Here is a 19,997-nt window from a genome sequence, read left to right on the forward strand (position 1 = left end):
CAGGTGTTTTAACTAGTAGACTAGCAGCCAAAGGTCTACATGATCACCCACCAGCCAGTGACTCTTACATATATGGGATTTCTTGGCAACCCTCAGCAGGGCTGACATGTTGCCCAACTCACAGGAGGGCACCATTCATATCAAGGTGTATGTGAATGGCATCTCCTGAATTTGTGCAATGCACAGCTTGGGCAACCACATGCAGTAGCTCTGTCTTCAGCCTCTAGTATGTCTCTGCTTTGGCATGGTGTTGATGTGGGGGGAGGGGCCTGGCTGTGTGGTTCTCAGAAAGGGTGATAATGGGTTAGCCTCCCTTGATAGAGGCCACTGCTGTCTTTGTTGTTGGTCTAAGCCTCTTCCTCCACTTCAGAATTCTAGACTAGGGGTTGGCAGACTGCAGTTCTATGGGTCCGCAGCCATGCCATACGTACGTAGTTCATGTATTGTCTGTGACTGCTCTTAAACAGTAGATGAGTGAAAGCTACAGTTGATCATAGAGCCCTCAAAGCTCAGATTATTTACTTTCTGGCCTTTTAAGAAAAAGTTTGTCAACCTATGTTCTAGACAGTGGTGAGAGGAAAGGAGATGGCTTCTAAATGCTTCCTTACTGGACATCTTTGGAGGGCCTGGGGGGCTTTTATTGATTGCTTTAATTAAGCAGGGCTGGATATATATACCTCTTTTCTTGCTGTCACTGACTTAGAGGAAGTAGGAGTGTCTCAATATCTTTGTTGTGTCCCATAGCTGACATCCAATCCAAGGCTGTGTGACCCCAGGGCCCAATCCTGGGTAAGAGAGCCGTCATTCAAGAACTCATTCTGCTAATGTTTATTTTACCTGTCGAGTGCCGGAAAACTAGATGCTGTGGGTACAGGGACGAGTAAGACCCACAGGTCCTGACCTGGAGGAGGTTATGGGCTAGTTAGGAGGAATGTGTGTACACAGATAACTGGAATATGGTGTAAAGAGTATTATAAAACAGAGGTCCTAAGATGAACTCTTCCATGAGGCTTGTTGGGGGTATGGAGACAAATGAGTCAGGTTTTGAAGTAGAAATAGAAATTTTCCAAGTATATGAAAGAGGATGAGGATATTCCAAACACGTGGTCCTAGTTCTGATGTAGTTTCAGTGCCTCTGGGACTGAGTGTGCAAGTCTGGAAAACATTTAGAAAAGTTATTGCCCCGGGTCTAATGTCTCCTTTATAGTCTCACGGATATTGCAACCCTGTCCTTATATACAAAGACATTTATCTTCATTCCTCTGTCCAGGAACAGTCTCTAAGTAGATAATTACACTGGCAGGCTTGTACAAAGATGGACTGGGACATGCTCATGTCAGCCTTGTTCAGTTGTTCAGAACTCATGCCTGCCACACAGCTTTGTACACACACCAGAGCCCACATGTGAATACACTTGTGGACACTGAGCAGCTGGAGTGTAAACATGCACACATATCCCTGTACCCTTGGGTGTTGTCCTTGATCTTCTGCCTCCAGTGTATGTGATCACCTGAACTTCATCCTGTACCACCGGTGATAACCTGGCTATAGAGCTCAGGAATGAAGGATGTGCTGACTAACTCAAATGTGCTTCTCCCTAGTTTCTTCTTTACCCTTATGCCATTCCCTCTTTCTAACCCAAGCTCCGCTTTTGGTGAGGATATATGGTTTATATCCTCAACAAAATATACTTGCTGCTGTGACCTGGGGACAAAGAATTGGGTGCTCTATTTAGGCTGAAGCCAGGTAACTGAAGTCTCAGAGAGCTCACTATTGTCAAGGTGAGAATCTCGAGGGCTGGGCTACTGACTTGTCACATAGCCTTGCTTGGTTCTAACAGCTCCTTCCTGGAATTCAGGTCATCAGGAAACTTGCAATCCATTGAGGGAAGGAGTAGATGAATATGAGGAAGCTGGGAGATTTTAGGACTGTTTTACTCATCCAGGAATCTGCATGTAATATTCTTCTCTGTTTTGGCATGTGGAAGCCTTAGTGTTTGGCTGGTGGTCCCACATTGAATACAGTGGATATGTCCATAGATTCTACTTATCTCATGTACTTTCCTACTGTAGATTTTATTATACAAATATCCTTGATATTTTCCACTATCATATAATAAACACTATATAGAAAATTGAAGTAATAAACTGGGCACGGTAGGAAGAATGGATGAAAAACTTGTACGTGGTGAAGGAACAGTATCCCTAATATATAAAGAGTGCCTGTAAATTAATAAGAAAAATGCAAACAGAAAAATATGCAAAGGGTAAGGACAAGTAATTTAAAAAATAAATTTGAATGGCCTACAAACATAAAAACACGTTGAACTTCACAACTAAAAAAAATGCAAATAAAATATAATTTGTTACCAAGAGGATTGGCAATGATTAAACATGAAAAATAACTGACTAATTTGAGATGTAGAGCAGTAAAATCTCATGCACCATGATGGTGGGGGCAATATAAGTTTGTTCATCTTTTCTGTGGGGACATGTGAGAAAGTTTATTTGAATTTAAACTGGTGCTTCTACCTCTAGTCATCTATCCTAGGATAATAATTGGACAAATTAACAAAGGTGTAGGTATAGTAGTCCCTTACTTGTGGGGGAGACATTCCAAACCCTCCACTAGATGCATCTCACTGTGCATACTACTGAACCCTGTGCAAATGCACTGTTTTTTGCTATACCATATATACACACCTATGATAAAGTTTAATTTACAAATTAGGCACAGTAAGAGATGAACAACAATAATAAAATAGAGCCATTTTAACAACATACTGTAATAAAAGTTATGTCCATGCAGTCTGTGTCTCAAAATATCTTATTGTACTGTACTCACCCTTCTTGTGAAGATGTGAGATGGTAAAATGCCTCCATAATGAGACAAAGAGGTTTCGAATGACATAGGCATTGTGACGTGGCATTAAGCTACTATCAGCCTTGATATTTTCCACTATGACAATACATCAGAAGGAGAATAACTTGCTTTGAGTGGTCCTGGATCATTGAGCCATGATGATTTTTCAAACCGTGATTGACCGTGGATAACTGAGAAAGTGAAAAGCAAAACATGGGTAAGAGGGGGACTACTGTACAAGGCTATTTATCACAGCATTGTGGATAGGAAAAAAAAAGGGAACAACTTAAATGTCCATTTTAGCTGTCCATATATGACTAGTAAATAAATTCTGGTAAAATGGTTAAAAAGAATGATGGAGATATACGCTTAATGGCACAGAAGAGCACCTTGATATGTGAGTGAAAAAATGAGACAGGTGGTGTAATAGCATGATCTATATGCAAAGTAATATATACTCCTATAGCTGTTGTCCTGGAGTGATGGGACGTTGAAGAATCTTTGCATCTTTCTGAAGGTGTACATTTTTCTACAACAAGCATGCACCATCTTTGTCAACTTAAAAAGAAAATTTCAATGCCACAACCCTGTCTTGTTTGATGTTGCTGATTTGCCTATAATGACATCTATAATAAGGAAGTACGTGAATTAAATAGAATCTATGGATATATCCAGTCTGTCCAGTGTGGGACCACCAGCTCAATAATGCCCAAAGTTTCCATGTACCAAGATGGAGGAGGAGATCATTTTCAGATCCTTGGACCATCCTTCTTTTTAAGATAGAAACTTTCATATATCTCAGAGAGTGTATTCAGGTCTTTGAACCCACTGGGCTCAAAGGTAGTGATCTATAACCAAATAATCCACAGTAAGGCCTCTTCACCATCTGGGTGAGTCAGTCCTGACTGGGAAGGTCAATCCTTAGGCAGACTGTGATATTGTCTTGGACATCATTGTTTAGAGTGAGACCAAAAGGGAGGCAGAGTTTGCCTGTGATACAGGGAGGGTTGGAATGAGGAACCTCAGGGCTTGAAGGCTCTGGGATGCAGGGGTAGGAGAGGACTGATGGGCTGGACTTGTTAACCCCTTGATGTCCTACTTAATCTCTTCCCTAGCTAGTGCAATGATATTGATTAGAATGATGACTTTTTTTTTTTTTCCTTCTTGTAAGAGGCAGAGTCTCGCTCTTCTGCTCAGGCTGAAGTGCAGTGTTGTGATCATAGTTCACTGCAGCCTTGAACTCCTGGGCTCAAGCAATCCTCCTGCCTTAGCCTCCCAAAGTGCTGGGATTACAGGAGTACACCATGGTGCCTGGCTGAAATTCTTTAGATACGGTAACCACAGGCCCCTTATATTTCTACAATTGCCCCATTTTCAAACATTATATCCCATTTTGAGGCACATGTCCTGATTTTCACTTTGGGAAATATGGTACCTGCACCTTTAAATGTTTAATCTCCCCCCAGCCATGATAAGAAGAGAGGGGAAGGAAGTTGGTATTTAGGGGTGAGTGCGATTGAGTGGTTATGTGAAGGGGCGGGAGGGCGGAGTGAATGCTGGGGGACCCCGAGATATTTTCTTTCTTGTCTGTTTTTTCCACCCTATTTCTTTTTCCTCCATGTCAACACCAAACAAGACAGGACTAAAATTAATGGGGAAAGCAGCAATTAGCAAATTAGGTTAGCGGCGTGTTGCCGAGAGGCCCGGCTGCCAGGTGCGGGGTCTCTGGCAGGATATTTATTAGGGCCTGTCAGAGAAGTGACACTTTGATAAATGGAGTTGGGTAATCAGCCCCTTACGACAGCAAGCATTGTGAGGCCTCAGCATGCACGACTGCTGGAGCCAACCTTTGTTATGATTTTTAAAAATTTAACACTCATAAAATTTAACAGCAGCATCCATGGCCACAAAGCGTGGCCTCGAACCCCAATCCTGATGTGCAAGGGAAACTGTGGATCTTGAGTTTTCCTTTTGGAATGGGCAACTGGGGAAAGAAACCAATGTAGAAAAGTCTTCCTGAGTTTTGGAAATGCCCTAGGATTGGGATTAAAAAAAATAAAAAACAGGAGTGGGTTTTAAATAACAAGAAGTGGGGGAGTTCTGTTTTCACTTGGCTAGTCTGCAAAGGTGACCATTTGCTGAGGCGCCAGAGTGGCTAGAGTTGAACAGGGGGAACAGACGCTGGGAACCCAAGGAGGGTGGTTCTGTACAGTGATGGAGAGGCCCCTGGGACCTATGCCTGTAAGGGTGGCTTGCCCAAGATTCTTGCTGCAGGGATTCCTCTCCCTGGCAAACACATGCAATTCAGCTTTCCTCTGCAATGACCAGTTTCCTGGAGGGAGGATGCAATAACCAGGCAGAGAGCAGAGCACACAGCCCTAGTGACAGGGTTTGGAGGAGGAGGACCAGGTCCCTGGCGAGAGATGGGTCACTGTGACTTTCAGAAGCTCTCCATACCTGGAAGATCTCACTGGAGTATTGGCTCAATGTGAACAGGCTGGCTGGAGAGTCACTGCCTCTGTTTCCTGGCCTTCAGCCTGCTGCTTCAATGCCTGGGGTCACCTCACTTCTACCAGGTCATAGTCTTCCTCAGCTCTCCACTGAGAGCACAGCTTCTCTGGTCCTGGTGGTATAGTAGTATTAGAAACTTCTTATTGGACTGATCTGCTAGTTCTTATGGTGTCTCAGGTACTGGAATCCTGCTCTGACCCTATTTTGCTTGGCTGGGACCCTGACTCTTGGCCCTCTCCTAACACTCCCTATTGTGCTGGACTCTGTCATTCTGTCCGCAGATCTGGTATCCTGATCGGGGTTGGATGCATCTGGATATTGACATAGGCTGAGTGGAACTCAATTTGCTATATGTCTCTGGACATTGACACTGGACTTCCCACCTTGGGGCCATGTCCACAGCCAGGTGGCCAGCCCTGGCCTGCCCAGGCCCAGCCTCCTCTTCTTCCCTATCTACATCCTGCTGAGGTTCAGGGAGCTGCAGGCCTGGCCCATGCCAATGATGGTTCTGTGTGAGTGCCTTTGATAACCTCCAGCAGATGTGTCCCCAAAGGCCGACTCAGTCTCACCTTCCCTAACACATGGCCCTGAGTAAAATGACAGTATCTGTGGTGGGAGGGAGATGGGAGTTTGGGTTTTGACCGGTTGTTCTAGGTATCAGCCACTAGTGTCTCCTGCCTGGCCCCCTATGGGCCCTGAGTCTCTGGACCTTCCTTGGGGCTGGGACCAGAGGCTGATAATAGAGTCAGCCTTTTCCCAGTCTGCTATTGGGCAGGCTTACTGCAGTCCATCTCTGTGGATGGACCCTGGGGCATGGGGAGGGGTATTGGACTCTCATGCCAAGGAGGATGGGGAAACCTGGGGTTCACATCCTCACCTCAGGAGTCTGAATTTGGGATGAAGGGCAGTGTGAGCTATGCTTGCTAACACCTTGCTAATGTTCTGCCAGACATGGCTTTCGCCATTGGTTTGAGTTGGGTCAAGCCAGGGAAGATCCTTGAGCTGGGCACAGAGCTCCAGGTGTGCTCTGTGCAGCACGGAGGACTTAGAGGGGTCCCCTCTCATGACCCGTGTACCTTTATCAGGCAAAGCAATCCTATCATTTTACAAGAGGGTCCACAGGATTTCAAGTTCTTTTCCCCTGAGCTTATGCAATGTATGCTTTGAACCGAACTTCAATGTGTGATGAAAGAATCACCCCTGTTGAATTTACTTTGTTGATTTTGTCCCAGCCATCTAGTTTGTGGAGATCATTTTGATTCTGCCAAATCAGTTATTTATTAGCCTTTGGAAGACAAGAGCTCATTTTCTAAGTCTATGAAGTTGTAAGAGAACATGGCAAGAACCAAACCTGTGGCCCCCTCCACAGATGTCTCCCATTCTTTTTTTCCTTTTCTTTTTTTTTCCATACAGGGTCTCACTCTGTTGCCTAGGCTAGAGTGCAGTGGCATGATCATGGCTCACTGAAGCCTCAACCTCCAGGGCTCAAACTATCTTCCCACCTCAGCTTCCCAAGTAGCTGGGCCCTTAGGTGCATGCCATCACACCCAGCTAATTTATTTATTTTTTTAAAGAAATAAAGTCTTGCTATGTTCCCCAGGTTGGTCTTGAAGTCCTGGCCTCAAGTGATCCTTCTGGCTCAGCTTTCCAAAGTGTTGGGATTACAGGTGTGAGCCACCCTGCCTAGCCATGTCTTCCATTCTCTTTTTTTTTGAGACAGGGTCTGGCTCTGTTGCCCGAACTGGAGTGCAGTGGCATGATGTGGGCTCATGGCAACCTCTGCCTCCTGGACTCAAGTGATCCTCTCACCTCAGCCTTCTGAGTAGCTGGAACTACAGGTGCATGGCACCTTGCCCAGCTAATTTTTTTTTTTGTAGAGATGGGCTTTTGTCATGTTGCCCAGGCTGATCTCGAACTTCTGACTCAAGCGATCTTTCCATCTTGGTCTCCCAAAATGCTGTGATTTCAGGTGAAGCACCTACTCCTTCCTCTACCTGGGAAGCCCCAGCCCCAAGAATCTGCATGACCTGCTTCCCAACCTTCTTCAGTCTCAGTCAAGATGCCCCCTTCTCAGCTCTTCCTTGACCATCCTATTTAATGCTAATTTCCTCACTGCTCAATCTGTCCCCTTACCTTGCCTTAGTTTTTCTTCATAGCAATCATTGCCATGGAACATACTATACATGTTATTAAGCTGTGTGCTGTCTGTGTCTGGCACCTCATGCAGCCACCCGAGGACATGGATTCTTCTGGTTTTATGCTATATCCACAGTGCAAGCACAGAGCCTGAAATTGGTGCTATCTCAATAAATAAATAGTTGTTGAATGAATACTTGTCTAAAATACAGATATTATCAGTCCCAAGCATGGGCATCACATCAAAAAGGAAATTAGAGTAATTTCACCTGACATTCTCTGGGGATGGACATCAGATCATGGTAATTGCTTCATTCTTTTTAAATTACTTGCCAACTGACCAGTTTATGAGAAGGTCTAGAGTCAAAAAAGGGATTGAATCTGACTGCTTCCTGTTTTGGAAAATCAATACATTATTTTTCTTCTGGCCTCTCCAGCATTCTTCTTGGTTTCCTAAAGATTCTTCATGTGACTTTGAGATGATATCAGTGAGATTCTGCTGTTCCCTCCCACCTTGTCTGCAGTATTGTTTCAAAGCAGAGTTTTTGCATCATCATCAACCTTTCCTGTGCACCTGCCAGGTGCAGAGCACTGTCCTAGGCTTGAGGACACAAAGGCACAGAGAACACTTTTTTTGCTTCAGAGCTTTCTCTGGAGTCATGAGAAAACCTGTATCCAAAGTGACAGTGGTCCGGTGAAGCCACGTGTTGAGACCATGTGATTAGGTGGACAGTGAACATGATGGGTCGAGCCTAGGTCAGGATGGGCATGGGGAGCGTGCAGACCCTGCTGTGAGGTTTTCTTTCTGTGGATCATGCACTCAACAAATATTTATTGAGCTGCTGCTGTGAGCCAGGCACTGTGCTGAACACTGGGGACACAGTAATGATTTGGACAGACACAGATCCTATCCTCATAGAGCGCATAGTCTAGTAGGGGTGATAAACAAGGAAACAAATAAAAGAATATTTTGCGTGTTATAGGTACTGAGAAGGAAATAAACATAGTGATGAGATTCAAGGTGAGATGAATAATTATTTAGATAGGGGTTCAGAGAAAACCTCTCCAAGGACTTCCAAGGAGCTGGCCAGGGAGAACAAAGAAAGGTCATTCCAGGTACCTACAGAAGCCCCAAGCTGGGAAGGGCTTGATGTGTTATGGAATCTGAGAGGAGACCAGTGTGTTGGAGTAGAGTGAAAGGGAAAGGGGGAGAGTGGTGTGAGGTAAGGTGGATGGGGAAGGCAGGAATCAGACCATACACCGCGCCTTGTAGGTGATGAGAGGACAACAGGATTTCTGTTAGGAGCAATGGAAAGTATTTTGGGGGAATAGCATGGTTCCACTTCTATTTTACAGAGATTGCTATGGCTACAACATGGAGAATAGATTGAAGGGAAGCAACAGGAAAAGCAGGACGACTGATGAGGAGGCTGCTGCAGTTGTTCTGGAAGAGATGGTGGTGGCTGGGGCTTGGTGAGGGTGGATGAGATGGAGAGAAGTGGCTGGATCTCAGGTGTGCTCAGAAGTTCAGGTCGACAGGAGTTGTTACTGAACTGGATGGGATTAGGGAGAAAGCAGGAATGACTCCTAGTTTTCAGTTTGAGCATGTGGATGAATTGTGGTGCCATTTACAGGAAGAACATGCTTATCCAGATTCACCTGGAAGTGAGGGATGAGTTATCAACCTTCCAAATCACCACAGGTATGACCACTTTACCCCCATCACCAGAGTCCTAACAAGAAGGCTGTATGCCCCATGCTGGGTGAGCTCCTGTCATTCTGAGGCTTTGTACAGGTGGTGGGCTTTCAGAAAGCAAACATCCCTGCTTTCAAGAAGCTCAGTCTAAGATTTTCTATATATAAGACTGTGTCATCTGCAAACAGGTATAATTTTACTTCTTCCTTTCAAGTTTGGATGCCTTTATTTATTTTTCTTGCCTCATTGCTCTGGCTAGGACTTCTGGTGCTATGTTGAATAGAAGTGGTGAGAGTGGGCATCTTTGTCTTTTTCCTGATCTTAGAGGAAGAGTTTTTAGATTTTCAACATTGTGCAATGTTAGCTGTGGGACTGTCTTATAGGGCCTTTATTATGTTGGTGTAAATTCCTTTTATACCTACTTTGTTGAGAATTTTAAGGGTATGAATTTTGAATGTAGTCAAAAGTTTTTTCTGCCTTTATTGAGGTGATCATGTCTTTTTAGTTCTTTATTAATGTGGTATATCACATTAATTGATTTTCTTATATTGAACCATCCCTGGGATAAATCCCACTTGGTTATGGTGTATTAGCTTAATGTGTTATTGAATTTGGTTTCCTTGTGTTTTGTTGAGGATTTTTGCATCTACATTCATCAGGGATATTGGCCTATAATTTTCTTTTTTGTAGTGTTCTCATCTGGTTTTGGCATCAGGGTAATGCTGGCCTTGTCAAATGTGTTTGGAAGTGTTCCTTCCTCTTCAATTTTTTCAAAGAGTTTGAGAAGGATTGGTGTTAGTCCTCCTTTAAACATTTGGTAGAATTAACCAGTGAAGCCATCTGGTCCTGGGTTTTCTCTGTTGGGAGATTTTTTGATTACTGATTCAATGTCCTCATTTGTTATTGGTCTCTTAGGTTTTCTATTTTTTTAATGTTTCACGCTTGGTATGTTATATGTTTCTAGAAATTTATGAATTCTAGGTTATCCCATTTGTTAGCATGTAATTGGTCATAGTAGTCTTTTATAATCCTTTTTATGTCTGTGCCATCTGTTGTAATGTCTCCTCCTTCTGATTTTGAGTCTTTTCTCTTTTTTCTTAAGGTAGATAAAAGTTTTTCAAGTGTTATTATCTTTTCAAGAATGGAAATCTTAGTTTGTTGACTTTTTCTATTGTTTTTTGATTCTGTATTTCAAAAGTTTATGCTCTAACAATAAAGGCCATATACAACTGGTATGGTTTGTCTGTGTCCCCACCCAAATCTCATCTTGAATTGTAGTTACCATAATTTCCATGTGTTGTGGGAGGGACCCAGTGGGAGGTAATTGAATCATTGGGGTGGTTACCCCCATGCTGCTATTGTCATGATAGTGAGTGAGTTCTTACGAGATCTGAGGGTTTTATAAGGAGCTTCTTCCTCTTTGCTGGGCACTTCTCCTCCTTGCCATCATGTGTTCGCTTTTCCTTCTGCCATGATTGTAAGTTTCCTGAGGCCTCCCCAACCATGTGAAACTGTGAGTCAGTTAAATCTCTTTCCTTTATAAATTACCGAGTCTCAGCAGTTCTTTATAGCAGCATGAGAACAGACTAATACAACAACAGATCCACAGTTAACATCACATAATGCTGAAAAACTGAAAGCTTTTCCTCTAAGATTAGAACAAACAAAGATACCCACTTTTACTACTTCTATTCAAGACAGTACTGGAAATCCTAGCTAGAGCAATTAGGCAAGAAATAAAAGATAAAAGGCATTCAAATCACAAAGGGAGAAGTAAAATTATCTGTGTTTATAGATGGCATGATGTTATATGTAGAAAACCCTAAAAGTTCCACAAAAAACCTGTTAGAAGTAATAAACAAATTCAATGAAGTTGTAGGGTGAAAAATCAACATAAAAATCAATTGCATTTCTGTACGCTAATGAGGAACTGTCTGAAAAGGAAGTTAAGAAAATAATTCCATTTACAATATTATCAACAAGAAAAAAATACTAAGGAATAGACGTAACCAGGGAGGTAAAAGACGTGTACACTGAAAACTATAAAACATCAGTGAAAGAAATAAAACAAGACACAAATAAATGAAAAGACATCCCATGTTCATAAATTGGAAGACTTACTATTATTAAGAATGTTCATACTGCCCAAGGTGGTCTGTAGATTCAATGCTAGCCTCATCAAAATCCCAAGGGCATTCTTTTTTTTTTTTTTTTTTAAAACAGGATTAGCAAAAACAACTCTGCTTCTTTGGTGCAGGTTTCTGTAATGCACAGTTGATGAGTCCTTCCTCTGTAAAAAGGCAGTGTGGTGTAGCAGGCAGAACACAATGATTTTGGAATCAGCAAGATTGTCACTTTCATGCCTTGGCCACAGTCAACAGTAGTGTTGGGCAAGGTTTATCACCTCTCTGACCCTCAGTATCATTTGGGTTCACATCAAATGAGTCAATAAATTATATAGGATAGTTTCCACCATATAACAGGCTCTCAATAAATATAGGTTGTAAATTACTACAGAAACTCTGAAGCTACATCTCAAAGCCATACACATTAGGGAGGGCTTTATCTTGACCCCAGCAAATCTTGGGCATGCATATCATCCAAACCAGGGGTCTGCACATGGATGAGCAAGGCAGCTTTGACCACTCTGAAGCTAAAGGGGCCTTTTGGAACACTGTTTTGGGGTTGCATGTGGCAGGGAGGATATTAACATTGGACACGGTTCAGTGACAACTTGGGCTAGTCAAATATTATGATGATCATTATTATGGTACAAGGGCTATGTGGGATGGCCTGATGATTTTGTCCCTGGAAACCATGGGACTTGGGCAGAGAGGATGCCTCTTTCAGGCTCCAGCCATGATGGTTGTCCCAAATCATAACAGAAACAAGGCCCCGTGAATTGGATTAAACTTTTACAATATCCTATAACCTTTGCTATCATCGCCACCACTGACGTCACCATAACAACAACAATAACCACCCCCTCCCCAATAGAAGCTTCATAATGATTTGTTCATTGCACAAGCACTAATGCCTACAGGAGTTCCTGGCATAGTTATAAATATTACTATTTACCATAGCTATTACCACTGTTAAAGATAGTAGCAGCTAACATTAAAAAAAATGCATGTGTTCATCATCTCATTTAATTTTAACAACAAGCTTATGATTTAGGGCTGGGGTTCACAAACTGCAACCTGTAGACCAAATCCAGCCTGTGGCTTATTTTATAAGGTCTGCAAGCTAACAGTGCTTTTTCACATTTTAAAAGAGTTGTAAACAAAATGAAGAAGATTATGAAACACCTGGCCCCCAAAACCTATTGTTATCTGGCTGTTTGCCAACCCCTGGTAGGGAGTATTTGCCAGAGTAGGCTAGTAATATAATTTGAATATGTATCCCCACCAAATCTCATGTTGAATTGTAATCCCCAATGTTGGAGGGTGGAGCCTGGTGAGAGATGTTTGGATCATGGGCACAGATCCCTCTTGAATAGTTTGGGTCATCTCTTTCGTGATAAGTGAACTCTTGTTCTGAGCTCATATGAGATCTGGTCGTTTAAAAGTGTGTGATACCTACACGCTTGCAACTCTTTCTCTTGCTTCTGCTTTTGCCATGTGATGTGGCTGCTCCTCCTTTGCCGTCTGCCATGATTGTAAGCTTCCTCATGTCTCCCCAGAAGCTAACACCATGCTTCCTGTAAAGTCTGCAGAACTGTGAGCCAATTAAACCTCTTTTCTTTATAAATTGTCCAGTCTCAGGTATTTCTTTATAGCAAGCCAAAACAGCCAGACACATCTAGTTTATGCTGCAGTAACAAACAATGAACTGAATGGCTTAGCCTAATGAAGGTTTATCTCTTGCTGACTCAATGTCAGCTGTGGGTCTGTGCAGCCCTCCAGCGCATTCACCTTCCAGGTGATCAGCCATCCAGGCTATTTTTATTCTGCAACTCTGATATCTTAGCATGAGACCTCTTGGTTATTGTGGCAGGGGAAGAGAGAGGTTGGAGAGTCTTGTGGGAACTTTTTAGTGCATCATTCAGATGTGACAACTGTTACTTGCACATATATTTCATTAACCAGAACTTGTCACATGGCCCAGCCTAACTACGAGAGGTTGAGAAATGTGAAGGAGCACCTGGAATGAGATGAGGAAACTGAACTTCTGAGAGGCAAATCCTTTGCTCAAGCTTGCAGAACAAAGACATGTATCAGGCAAGTACAATTTCCAAAGTCCATGATCTTATCTATTACATTCTCCTTTTCTTATGAGCTCCTTGTTCCAGCAACAAACCACATTAAACATTTCGTTACTTTGGTGTGGCTCAGACAGAATGTTCCTATGGTTGCTGACACATCTCCCAGAGAAGTCTTCCCAGCTCTGCACCCCCACTCCCAGCCTCTGTCCTCCTGGCTCTGTCCCCAAAGGGGCTGGAAGGTGCCACAGCCTGAGTAACTCATGACTCCTTTGGCTCCCCACGGTGATGAATGACAGCCATCCATCGTGGGCCTTGCTGATGGCTCAGCTCATCCATCATGGCCTAGTGTTCTCAGGTGATGTATGAGTGCCTGAAGAATGGATTGCTTAATAGCCAACTTGCTTGGAAAAGAAACTGAGCCAAATAGTGGATTCAATCTAATTACCTGCTCACTCTGGCCAGGGCTGAGAGGCACTTTGGCAGCCCCTCATAGGTCCCTGTAGAAATATGACTTGCAGTTCTTGAGCTACGAGGTCATTCCTAACTCATTGCTGATGGACAGGGCATTATTTAAAAAAAAAAGAAATGTGGGGAGGAGCTATTGGCAGGTTTGTTTCTTGTTGGAAAGCTAGGCAGGCCAGGTGAATCTTCTAGAGGTGAATCAAGGGCAAACCAAACAATATTTGGGGTGATAATAATTGAGATGAATCAGAGGTGCTGAGTCAATGGACAAGTCAGTAGTCAAGACTGTGAGCTCTAAAGCTTACAAAGCTACAAGACTGTAGCTTTGGTTTTGTGTCCCATTCCCGTCACTTACTCTCTGTATAACCTTGGGTAAGTCATTTAACCTCTCTGAACCTCAGCTTCATTTTCTATACAATAAAAATAATTGTTGTGAGAATTTAGTGGAGTAATAGATATAAAGGGCCGAGCATAGCAAGTCAGGGACCTAGTAAGTGATGGTGAGAATTATTATAATGAAAAATAATATTAAAGGTTGTTCTTCTTGATATCTATCACTTAGGGGTTGCAGTATTGCCAGGGAGACAGTATTGGACAACGATAACTGCAAATTATTTGTTATTCTCCCACTGAGAGATGGAGTGGCTGGCCTCATGTTTACTTCAACCAATAGAATATGATTGGCCACTGGCCTCTGCTCTTCTCTCTCCCTGTTCTTATTCCAACCTGCCCTTGCCATATCTGCCTCTGATCCCCTTGGTTTGGTGACATGCTAGTATTCTATTTTCTGGCCTTCAGTCTCTTTCTGTTAGTGTCTCAGCTCTATATCCTCCTTCAACTGTGGTGCCCCTGAAGCCTTGGTGAGACTCACTGCCTCCACTAGCCTGAGCCCTGCAAAGCTTGCATTGGCTCTGTGCTGGTTCTGTGCCTTGCTGGCCTTTAAGAGAACTGGAGATCCTTCTACCTTTTTTTTTTTTTTTTTTTTTTTTTTTTTTTTTTTTAACTTGCACTGGGGAAAGCCAAATAATATATAAGACATTCAATTACCCTGAGACTGCCATGCTATGAGGAGGACCAAGCTAACCACCTGGAGAGACCATGTAGAGAGGGATGCTTGGCCAGTTACCATCTATTCTAGCCATTCCAACTGAAGTGCCAAACATGAGTGAAGAGGTCATCTTGGATGTCCAGCTCAGTTGACCTTTCAGATGGCCATAGTCCCAGCCACCATGTAACTGCAACTGCATGAGAGACCCCAAGTAGGAACTGCCCAGCTGAGCCCAGTCAATCCATAGAAAAATGAGAGGGAATGATAAATTGCTATGCTGAACTACTAAGTTTTGAGGTGGTTGGTTATGCAGAAATGAATAACTGGAACAGGAACCAATCTGGATAACGAGTTTACTCAAACCAATAATAATTGAATACCTACTAAATGCCAGGAACATGCTGGGAAAATAAGCTGGTGGATATTGGTCTTGCAGCCTAAAAGCTCTTTTCAAACCTTAGAGTTCCAAGATATGGCTGCAGACAATGCCTTTGATAAATTGATGTGCTTTTTCAGCCTGAGGGAGGAATACACCACTTATTTTGGATTATGAAACTTAAAAATGTCTTCCTTTGTACTGACTTCCATTCCCATATTTACTCTTAATTATCTCATTCTTATTTTATTTTTAAATTGAACACTAATTTTGTAAAACAGTATTTCTCAAACCTGTGTTAAAATCAGTGCACGTGTGTGTGTTTTAAATTTTCAACCTATTGCAGACTGACACTTTTGTAAAATACAACAAAAATGAGTTATTGAAGAAATGAAAAAGACACAAAATACAGGCCTACTTTTTATTATTAGATTCAACAGACATAAAGTTACTCTGTCAAATTGTTATTATGGTTCCTAAACAGCTGCTCTCAATTTTGTTTCTTACTTGCTACAGATCAGGAGCCAGTTTGTGGACTGGCAAATGTCTGTGGATCACACACCAGGAATAGTGTTGCTGTAGAACACACTTCACATACCTCAGGAAATGCTACTGTAGATTAAAGAACATGCAGAATCAGGGAAGGGCTTTTGTTTTTTTGAGTATGATGGGACTTGAGTCTGTTTTATATTTTTAGAGGAAGGAGCCAACGTGGTGGGAGAGGCTGAAGATCCTGGAAGATGGGCGGACTGATGGAATAATGCCTTGGAGACAGTGTGGTAGATAAAGAGAGAGCAAGGCCTCTCCCAGGAGGTCACCAAAACTGCCCACCTACCTCCTCCCTAATCCACTGGCCTCTGCTTTTCTCTCTCCCTGTTCTTATTCCAAGCTGCCCTTACTATATCCGCTTCTGATGCTCTTGGTTTGGTGACATGCTAGGATTCTGTTTTCTGGCTTTCAGTCTTTTTCTATTAGCTTCTCAGCTCTATATCCTCCTTTGACTATCATGCCCATTAAGCCTTGGTGACAGTCACTGTCTCCATCAGCCTGAGATGTGCAAAACTTCTATTAGCTGCACAGGCACCAAAGGAAGGAACTCGTGGGCACGTTCAGTGGATGAGCCTGGAATTAGCCTCATTGCCACATAAGCCCTGTATGGACATACCTTTTCTTTCTGTCTGTCCAGCTTTGATTATTTTAGGAACTACTGAGCCCTTTGTCTATAAACATCTTGGTCAGGAAACTGAACTTTCCAAATATGGCATTTAGGAAGCTTTACACCATTGCCACCCATGGGTGGGCATATAAGTCAGGCCAGGCCAATCAGAGCCTTTGCTGGGACTTTTGCTTGCTGTATTATAAAAAATGACATTGACTCGTTTGGAATATAGCCTTAAGGACAGACAGGCTGGCTTGGTCACCCTTAGGAGAGGGTAACCTACCTAATGACACAATCAAGAAGTGGTGAGCAAAGTCAAGAGACTGAGAGGGTGGGATAAAGTTCTGACAGCAGCATCACTTGAATTCTGCTGTATCTCAGACTTAGACTTCCCAGTTATATGAGACGGTATGTTTCTTTTTTAATTGTTTGCTTAAGCTATTTTGAATTGGGTTTCTGTCACTCACAACCACGAGAGTTTGGATGAATACATTCATAGTTCAGGGGTGGTAAACCCATGATACATGTCCCACTAGTTCCTACCTTCTGTGCCCAAGATAGGCATGTTAATAAATCATAACACTTTTTCTTACTAACGCTAGACTTGACTTCAGAATTTTTCTCAACGTAGAACTCCAGGCAGCCTCTCCCAACCAACTAGAGCATGCTTGTGAGATGAAAGATACTGGTCATCCTCAGGGGAATATTGGATGATGCAGGTTTCTGTCATGTTTTCCTGATTCTGTGACTGGAGACCTGACATCTATTCTTTCCAGTAATTCTTTCCCCAAGAACAAGAACCCGGGACTTTCATTTCCACCTGCTTTCTGAATCCTGCTCCAAATATACTCAAGTCTTGCAGTTATGACTTTGCTGCGTATGTGATGGACCGAAAGTCACCTCTCCCTATATGCTCCCATCCTGGACTTCATTCCCCAATGGTTAGAGACGCAGCCTTGCTGTTCTCCTCTATACTGCAAAAGTCCCTCTGCCAGTGAGTTAATCCTGGGATTAACTCATGTCAGTGAATTTTTAACATTGGCCCACTTGCATTGCACAGCTTGGGTTGTCCTATAAGGTGTCCCATTGGTGACTGATGTAGTCCTCTTTCAATCTATTGTCTACATTTCAGCAGGAGTGGTCTTTCAAAATGCAAATGCAAACCACATTATTCTGTCTGTAACTCTGCGAAGGCCTCCTATTGCAGTTAACTTATGTTCTACAAATGTTGACTTCTTGCTATGGCTTTCAATGCCCTGCACAGTCTGCTGTCAGCCTGTCCAGTCTCATGCCAAATGACCACCACCTCTCCGTTTGCACTGAAACTACATGAGCCTCTATCAGTTAATGTCTCCTGCTACAGGGACTTTGCACATGACATGCCCTCTTTTCTTCATCTCCTTGATTCCTACTCATCCTCAGGTATCAGCTGAGCTGTAGCTTTCATGTATAAGCCTTTATTAATCTCTCTGATTAACTTAATTCCCTTCATATAGAATAATCTAGCTATAATAAAAGAGCTAACAATATATAGCACTTACTGTGCATCAAGGCCCATTATAAGAACTTTACACATGTTATTTCATTTAATCCTCACATCGATCCTATGAGGTTGGTACTATTATTATCCCATTGTACAGATGAAGAACCTGAGGCATATATACCTCTTCTCCATACCACTGTTTAGAGTTGGAATTTTTTATGTTTATTTCTACTTAAAAAAAATTTGTCTCTCTCTGCCCTTGAATGTGAGAACTATGTAAGCAGGGATTCGATCTGCTTTTGTTCATTACAACATCCTTAGTGCCTAGTACAGAGTCTGATAGAGTTGGAGCTCAATAAATATCCTCACCTTTGGCATCCCTAAGCCCTAGGGGCCTTCTCTGTCTTTGATGGTCATCCTCCCACCCTCTAGCCCCCATGTTTGTGTAGAATTTTAGGATAGAGCTGGAGTGTCTAAGACAGAGAGTAAGGCTCCATAACTTCTAGGCAGCCTTTCAGCTGGTTGGCAGCAGGCTGTGCAAGAGTGATGGGGAGTGATGTGGGTTGGCTGTGTCCCCGCCTAAATCTCATGTTGAATTGTAGCTCCCATAATCCCCACGTGTGGTGGGAGGGGCCCGGTGGGAGGTAATTGAATCAAGGGAACATTTTCCCCATGCTATCCTCATGATAGTGAATAAATTTTCATGATATCTAATGGTTCTGTAAGGGGCTTCCCCCTTCATATGGTTCTCACTCTTCTCTCTCCTGCCCTGTGAAGAGGTGCCTTCCACCATGATTGTAAGTTTTCTGAGGGTTCCCCAGCCCTGTAGAACTGTGAATGAATTAAACCTCTTTCTTTTATAAATTACCCAGTCATGGGCAGTTTCCTACAGCAGCGTGAGAATGAACTAGCACAGGGAGCAAAGAAAGGGGTATTTAGGGTTAAAAACAAGGCTAAGTGGATGGGGCAGGGTAGGGAGAGACATTGAGCACAGCTGCTGGGTGAGGCTAGGGCCACAGAGGCCAAGCCCCAGTGACTGATTTCTTGGATGGTTGGAGCTGAGCTTTAATAGCAGCCTTGACAATGACAATGATGGAACTCATTACCATGGAGCCTGCACCTGGGTCAGGCAATAGATGGGGGATGAGAAGCAAGTTGCACATGTGGTGGTGCATGCATATGTTCTGTGTGTGTGTATGTTGTGAGTATGAGCTGTGTGTGTGTAGATGTGTGGTTGTGTGTACATTCATGAAATAGCTGTGATTTTATGTAATTGTATATACATTAGTTTGAGCCAAATGAAATTGTCAATAAAAGAGCAATTTCATATGGTTGAGCAAAATATATACACATATGGATGATCATAAATCATGTGAATAGATGAAGCAAATATGGATATTGCATGAGTTGGTGCCACATGTAGCACAGTCTCAGTATGTGTGTTTATGACATCATTGCAAGTGGGTATGAGCTGTCTAAGGTGACAGCTCATGTATATGCACATGGTGCATGTATGTATGCATGGTGCATGTGTGTGGTGGTGAGGAGAGGCTGATGAATGTGTCAAGACTTGTCTGCCATATTTGGATAGTGACACATATCCTCTAATAACAGAGTGAGTGGACATGTGTCTTCCAATAATTGAGTAAGGGGACACGTGCTCTCTGGTAACTGAGTGGCCTTCATTTTAGCCCCGAGATAAGGTATATCTTGCAGAATTCAATGGACACCCCCAGTGCCCCATATTGTGAACAGAGGAGACAACTTGCTCCTTGGCTTCTCCAGGCACTGTCTTTGATCAGACCTTGTACAATACACATTGCCCCATCTCACATATCCTTTATGCCTACCATTGCAGGGAGAGTACATCACTCTGGTAGAAAAGTCCCCAAACAGTCAATATTACTTGCTTCTGGAAAATGAGGAAGAAATAGGCTGGCAGAAGTTAAGTAACCTTGGAATAGCATAAATAGGCATAGACATGATAAATAAGGCGTAATTTGCCGAATTAAATCCTGAATCTAGCCCTTACTAGCTGTGTGACTTTGGTAAACAATACT

The 19,997-nt window shown here is 42.8% G+C and overlaps 1 protein-coding gene across 3 annotated transcripts in view; it reads left to right on the top strand.

Annotated features, from left to right (window-relative positions):
* LOC144332162 (uncharacterized) overlaps positions 1-19,997 on the top strand; it is a 402,040-nt gene that overhangs the window by 103,443 nt on the left and 278,600 nt on the right. The window contains exon 2 of one of the 3 annotated variants that reach the window (XR_013399944.1): positions 13,294-13,425. The exons of the other annotated variants lie outside the window; for them this stretch is intronic. The gene's annotated coding sequence lies outside the window, so the exon portion shown is untranslated. The remainder of the gene's footprint in view (positions 1-13,293; positions 13,426-19,997) is intronic. 3 annotated transcript variants of the gene reach the window in all.

The sequence above is a fragment of the Macaca mulatta genome, chromosome 10, assembly GCF_049350105.2.
Source record: "Macaca mulatta isolate MMU2019108-1 chromosome 10, T2T-MMU8v2.0, whole genome shotgun sequence".
Classification (NCBI taxonomy): Eukaryota; Metazoa; Chordata; class Mammalia; order Primates; family Cercopithecidae; genus Macaca; species Macaca mulatta.